The following is a 7,589-nucleotide window of genomic DNA, read 5'->3' on the forward strand; positions in this document are numbered from 1 at the left end:
TAACTCAATAGGAAAACTCCATCCCAATATATATGTTGGGAGGAAACGGAAGAAACCGTCATCCACGAGGGTATATCTCAGTGGGGAACCGCAGAAGGAAAGACAGACACTTTCTGCTTATGGGCTGACTCTATATGGAGAGATTTAACACCCGACATCTGCTTAGGAAGATCTATAAAGATCTATATCGCCATAGCAGGGAATAACAAACAAAGGATATATGGCAAAAAATGCAACATGAATATCTGAATGTTTCATGAATATGCATGAATATGCGTGATTTATGTTTGATGAATGCTGACAAAACAGACATTTCTAACACAACAGGTGCCAGGAATCAAACGCCCGGTATTACACTTCCAGGGGAAAACCAAATGGAAAGCCAATTCTGCCGGAGATCTGTATGCTATAAAGCAAGGATCTGCGGGTACTGCTGGGAAGCAGAAGCAAAAGAATCAGAGATATCTGGAGAATACCAAATCTATGAGCAACGGATCAGCGATCATCCCAACTAGGGCACAGAAAGTCACAACGGGCAAAACGGCCACCAAGACGAATCTGTCGGGGAACAAGAGAAAAATCTCAAAATCCTGCAGGGGATCCTAGCAAACACTGTCGTGGGAGCGGATCCAACATAACTCCATTGGGGAACAACCCACTGAGGGAGCAAAGGTCACCGGATAGAGTTTGGCTGCATAAGTAACTCTACTGGGGATACTGTCAGCTACTCTCTTGGGGGAACAACCCACTGAGGAAGGAAAACACCAAACAAGTAGATTCTGCAACAAACCACTCTACTCGGGGCGAACACGCATCTGATGGATCACATCAGCAGATTTTGCAACAAAATCCGCTCTACTGAGGATCGAAAAGTAATCAGGAAACCAATACCATCTCCGGATGACGGAGCTATCAACCGACCATACCGGGGATTGAAAGAGGTTCAACAGGCAATACTGCCACAACAACCGCTCTGCAGACAAAAGCTGGGGAGAGTGGGTGAAAATACTGGGATATCAACCCAATCAACCACGGAGTAGGAAAATAAATCCTGCTCTGCTGAGAATAACAACCATTCTGATAGAGAGAAGGTAAACAAATCCGCTCACGACCGCGCTGGGAAGGAGTGACAACAACTCTGCTCGCGACTTGGATGGGGATATCGATAACTACTCTACTCGTGACTGTACCGAGGAAACAAATGAAGTTTGGGCATAGCGACCCACTGGAGGAAGTGACAGGGCACCAGGATGACAAACCATCGATCGCCGAATCTTCCACAAGGAAAACACCCATGCCGGGGAAAACTGCTGCTGGAGAAAACTGAGTCTTCAACAACCTCTGCTTGGGGAACAACCCCACCAACAACTCGACTTGCAATTATGCTGGCAACTCACTTGGGGAGAAATACGGGATACGGGGATATCAACCCACTAACCATAAATTTTCTGAACACCTGAGCAATCAAGCCGGGGAGAGACTACTGCTGGAGAACAGACTGAGTCTTCAATACACCACTCTGCTTCGGGGAGTCAACATCCACAGAAGCTCTGCTTAGGGAACAACCCCAACAACCAAATCTCTGTTTGGGGAACAACCCCAACAACCAAATCTGGAGAAGAAGGATACAAACCAAACCAGGAGTATGAACAAATGTCCTACCTGTTGGAAACCATGCCACCCTTGGGAGAGCACTGAGAAATTCTTCGAGTATCCTTTTATCATTGTGAATGTTCACTTTGTTTAAAACAATAATCTTTGAAAAATTTTGTTTTTAAGACAATGATATTTTTATCAATTAAAACATGCAAAACATTTGTTGAATTGAAACAAATAAGAGTGCAAATAATTGGATAAAAGCTCAAATTTATTTGATGGAATGGTAGTCTGCAAATGGCAAGACTCCATAGATCTGTACAAATTTGAAATCAGTGATATATATTGGAAGAGGGCTACATTGAACATAATGATCCTTTCTCTACCAATTTGAATCTCGATGTATTCGAAGCTTCAGTTGACGACGAATCGAGAATCTTCTGACGAACAGACATCTGATGAAACAGAAAGTCTTGTCAGGATGCAGTTACTTGCCTGATCCCTAATTTTTGCCTAGATTGCCCCAGAGTGAGGTACTCAATCTAGCGGGATGCAAATATGCTTTTTTAAAGTCTCTAATTTTTTGCCTGGATTACCTTTGCAGGTTATCCACCAAGATGCTCATTTTTGCCTAAGCCGCCCTTTCGGGTTTTCAGCTTAGCGAGTTATTCTGTTTTTCATTTGCATATACTTTTTTTTTTAGGCAAAGTATCTCTTGACTGCATCTGAATTCACAGGACGAGTGAAATCCTCCCCATCCATTGTTGTAAGCATCAAAGCTCCGCCTGAAAAGGCTCTCTTAACAACATATGGACCCTCGTAGTTTGGAGTCCACTTGCCCCTGGAATCGGGCGCGAAAGACAAGACTTTCTTGAGCACAAGATCACCTTCTCTGAACACACGAGGCTTGACCTTCTTATCGAATGCTTTCTTCATTCTCTGCTGATACAACTGACCATGACACATGGCAGTCAATCTCTTCTCTTCAATCAAATTCAGTTGGTCATAACGACTCTGAACCCATTCAGCGTCAGTCAACTTGGCTTCCATCAAGACTCTCATTGACGGGATCTCCACCTCTACTGGGAGAACAGCTTCCATACCATAAACAAGAGAGAAAGGGGTTGCCCCTGTTGAAGTGCGTACAGACGTACGATATTCATGCAAAGCAAATGGCAGCATCTCATGCCAATCTTTGTAAGTGACAGTCATCTTCTGGATAATCTTCTTGATATTCTTATTAGCAGCTTCAACAGCCCCATTCATCTTAGGTCTGTAGGGAGAAGAATTATGGTGTGCAATCTTGAATTCAGCGCACAACTCATCCATCATCTTATTATTCAGATTAGATCCATTATCGGTAATGATCCTCTCTGGCACACCATAACGGCAAATCAGCTGGTTTTTGATAAACTTTACAACCACCTACCTGGTTACATTTGCATACGAAGCGGCTTCAACCCATTTGGTGAAGTAGTCGATTGCTACGAGGATAAACCTATGTCCGTTGGACGCTTTCGGCTCAATCATGCCGATCATGTCGATTCCCCACATAGAGAAAGGCCATGGTGATGAAATCACATTCAGAAGTGTCGGAGGAATATGAATCTTATCCGCATAAATTTGACACTTGTGGCATTTCTTCACATATTTGCAACAGTCAGACTCCATTGTCAGCCAATAGTAGCCTGCTCTCAACATCTTCTTAGCCATGGCATGTCCATTGGAATGAGTACCAAATGAACCCTCATGGACCTCAGTCATCAATAGGTTTGCTTCGTGTCTATCCACGCATCTGAGCAAAACCATATCAAAATTTCTTTTATACAGCACTTCACCACTGAGGTAGAAACTGCCTGACAACCTTCTCAAAGTTTTCCTATCTTTCACAGATGCCCCAGGCGGGTAGACCTGGTTCTGGAGGAAATTCTTGATATCAAAATACCAAGGCTTGTTATCATTGACTTCTTCAATTGCAAATATGTGGGCTGGTCTATCCAAGCGCATCACAGTAATATTGGGGACATCATTCCACCATCTGACCACTATCATGGAAGCAAGCGTAGCAAGCGCATCTGCCATCCGATTATCCTCTCGAGGAATATGATAAAATTCAACTTCTGTGAAGAAAGTCGCAATCCTTCTTGCATAATCTCTGTATGGTATGAGACTTGGCTGATTCGTCTCCCATTCACCCTTGATCTGATTAACAACTAGGGCTGAATCACCGTAAACATCAAGATGTTTGATTCTCAAATCAATACATTCTTCGAGTCCCATAATACAGGCTTCATACTCAGCCATATTGTTCGTGCATTTGAAAGTTAGCCTTGCTGTAAACGGAATATGTGAACCTTGGGGATTGATTATCACTGCCCCAATTCCATTTCCATACTGATTAACAGCGCCATCAAACACCATTGTCCATCTGGAACCTGGTTCCGGACCTTCATCCAGTGTGGGCTCATCACAATCTTTCATTTTCAAATACAGAATCTCTTCATCATGGAAGTCATACTGAACTGACTGATGATCTTCAATCGGCTGGTGCGCTAAATGATCAGCCAAGATACTACCTTTGATAGCTTTCTGAGCTCGATACTCAATATCATACTCAGACAACAGCATCTGCCAACGGGCAATCCTCCCAGTTAAAGCAGGCTTCTCGAAAATATACTTAATTGGATCCATTCTGGATATCAACCAAGTTGTATGATTTATCATGTACTGGCGCAACCGCTTAGCAACCCAAGCCAAAGCACAGCACGTCTTCTCTAGCATAGAGTACCGAGACTCACAATCAGTAAACTTCTTACTCAGGTAGTATATAGCAAATTCTTTCTTCCCTGATTCATCTTGTTGACCGAGTACACAACCCATTGAGTCTTCAAGCACAGTCAAATACATAATCAGAGGTCTTCCTTCCACAGGCGGAGACAAGATCGGAGGTTCGGACAGATACTCTTTGATACTGTCGAAAGCTTTCTGGCAATCCTCGGTCCAATCATGAGACTGATCTTTCCGGAGGAGCTTGAATATAGGCGCACATGTGGCAGTCATGTGGGATATGAATCTGGAAATGTAATTCAAGCGGCCAAGAAAACCTCGGACTTGCTTCTCAGTTTTGGGTGCGGGCATCTCTTGTATTGCTTTGACCTTTGCAGGATCAACCTCAATACCTCTCTCGCTGACAATGAAACCCAATAACTTTCCGGAACGGACTCCAAAGGTACATTTGTTCGGGTTCAGGCGGAGTCTAAACTTCCTCAGACGCTGAAAAAGCTTCAACAAATGCTTAACATGTTCAACTTCCGTTCGGGACTTGGCAATCATATCATCAACATAGACCTCTATCTCCTTGTGCATCATATCATGAAACAAGGTAGTCATAGCTCGTTGATACGTGGCTCCGGCGTTCTTCAAACCGAAGGGCATCACTCGATAACAGAATGTTCCCCAAGGTGTGATGAATGTTGTCTTCTCCATATCCTCTGGTGCCATCTTAATTTGATTATATCCGGAAAATCCGTCCATAAAGGAAAAGACTTTGAATTTAGCTGTATTATCTACCAACATGTCAATGTGTGGTAGAGGAAAATCATCTTTCGGACTAGCTTTATTCAAATCTCTGTAATCAACGCACATACGGACTTTTCCGTCCTTCTTAGGAACAGGCACAATATTGGCCACCCATTGAGGATATGTAGAAGTCACCAGAAACCCCGCATCAATTTGCTTCTGAACTTCCTCTTTGATCTTCACTGCCATATCTGGATGAGTTCTTCTGAGCTTCTGCTTTACAGGCACGCACTCAGGCTTCAAAGGCAGGAAGTGTTGCACAATATTTGTATCTAAACCCGGCATGTCTTCGTATGACCAAGCGAAGATATCTGAATATTCTCGTAGCAAGCTGATCAAATCTTTCTTGACAGACCCTTCAAGAAGTGCCCCAATCTTCACCATACGAACACAATCCTCAGACCCCAAGTTGACTGTTTCCAAATCTTCGAGGTGCGGCTGAATGATCTTCTCTTCGTGCTCGAGGAGACGGGTAATCTCATCAGGAATTCCTTCAACATCATCTTCCTCTGTGTCGCATCCTGCGAAAAAGCAACCGGCGAGCTAAAAATAAAAACACACAGAGCCGCCACTGCGCGTTATTTATCCCAAAATAGGGAAAGGAAACGCTCAGAGAAACCTGGAAAGGAAATGGTCTCGCGACCAAAGAGAAAGGGTAAGGGAGTCGGTTACGCAAGGGGAAGGTATTAGCACCCCTCACGTCCGTCGTACTCGACGGGATCCACGTCCTAGAATAAAGAATAGGTTGCTAAAACATCACACACACACACGGGGAACGCAGGTGGGGTTAAGAGAAGGGAGCTCGATAAGGTATCACACCTTATGCCTACATATCTTGTCTGGAACAAGAATCAGAGCCACTGTAGTTCGGCTTACGCACGCCAAACAACACAAAACATACAAACAAGCAAGGGTGGCAAACATGGAGCCCGACAACCACTGGATGGAATTACGTCGGCATCCGAACCAAAACACACTCAAAAGGGCAAACGTGGAGCCCGACAGCCAATCACTGGGCTTACGTCGGCATCCGAACCCAAACATACAGTCAGATAACAAGTAAACGCACGCAAAAAAGAAAAAGGTTGCTCGGAGAGGTCTCGCACGACCCCCTGCCTACATACCTCGTCTGGAACGAGGATCAGGGTGATGTAGTTCCCCTGAAAGGGACTGAATTACTAGCCAGAACAGAAGGAGACACAACACTAGGGAGACTACGACTCGAGCCTAGATGTTGTCATGCAAAGTCGTCCCTAAGTTCAATTTTCTATCCTACTTGCATAAGCAAACTATTCCTATCCAGGAAAGAAGCAAACATACAAGCATACAGAATAATCGAATGAGAACAAGCATCTCAAACAAGCATGTCAATCAGATATCCACATAGCACGCACTATAGCCAAACAAGGGGCTCACACAATAGGTTTGACTGCCGAAGCGAGTCGTCTGTACGGGCTGGGTTTGCTCTTAACCTTGCCATTACGAGGCTAAGGTGAAGCAGATGAAGGGTGAAGTGAGGATCAGACCTCACAGCTCTTATCCCTAACCAGGGAGAGCTTCTGACAAATGAGCATGGGTCCAGAATAGGGGAACCCTTCTATACTCGAAGACACTGACATAATGTGCACTGCACAGGATCTTGGGCTTTTGATCTCAATGCTACAACCATGTAATGGGAGCAAGGAGAAGACTCACAAAATAGTGGGGGACAGACTGCTTATCCCTAACTTCCACCAATCGCCTTCTTTAGAGGACTTTTCCTGCTTGGGCTTAAAAATAAACAACCACAATCATTGCCTCTTAAGGAGGACTTCAGACATTTGCCCGGCCCGATAACAGCCGGGTCTCCCAGACTATATGAAGTTAGAAAATTATACCTCTATGCAAGTTGCTTAAGCAAAGCAAAGCAAAAGTTCACAAGGAACTGAGCAACTAAAGTACCTGGAAACAATCAAACACAGTTAGTAATCAGACAGACAAACCATAAACAGCAAGTATTCACTCAATCAAACTATACAGATCAATGTACAACAAGGCAAGCTCAAAGCTTAAGCCCAAGCTTCACCACCTACAAAACAATGTTATGTTAGTGTACAAACATCAAACAACACCATTTCAATCAATTTGATTCATTCTCCATGTGCATTATGCTTTTGATCCTGAAAAATCAATCAAATGTTAGCAACAAGACCACTAGGCTAAGCCTAGGGTCCAAAAGTGAGAAAAATTCCTAAACAGCAAGGTATTCTCAAACCAAAGTCAAATTAATGTCAAACAAAAGCAAACACCATTGGTCTCATGTTTATATCATTCATCATATTCATGTTATGCACAAAATAAGGCAAACTAGCTCAAATGAAACACCAAACATGCAAACAGAACTATTGCATTCAAATTCACATCAAACAATTCCA

The sequence above is a fragment of the Lathyrus oleraceus genome, chromosome 4, assembly GCF_024323335.1.
Source record: "Lathyrus oleraceus cultivar Zhongwan6 chromosome 4, CAAS_Psat_ZW6_1.0, whole genome shotgun sequence".
NCBI lineage: Eukaryota > Viridiplantae > Streptophyta > Magnoliopsida > Fabales > Fabaceae > Lathyrus > Lathyrus oleraceus.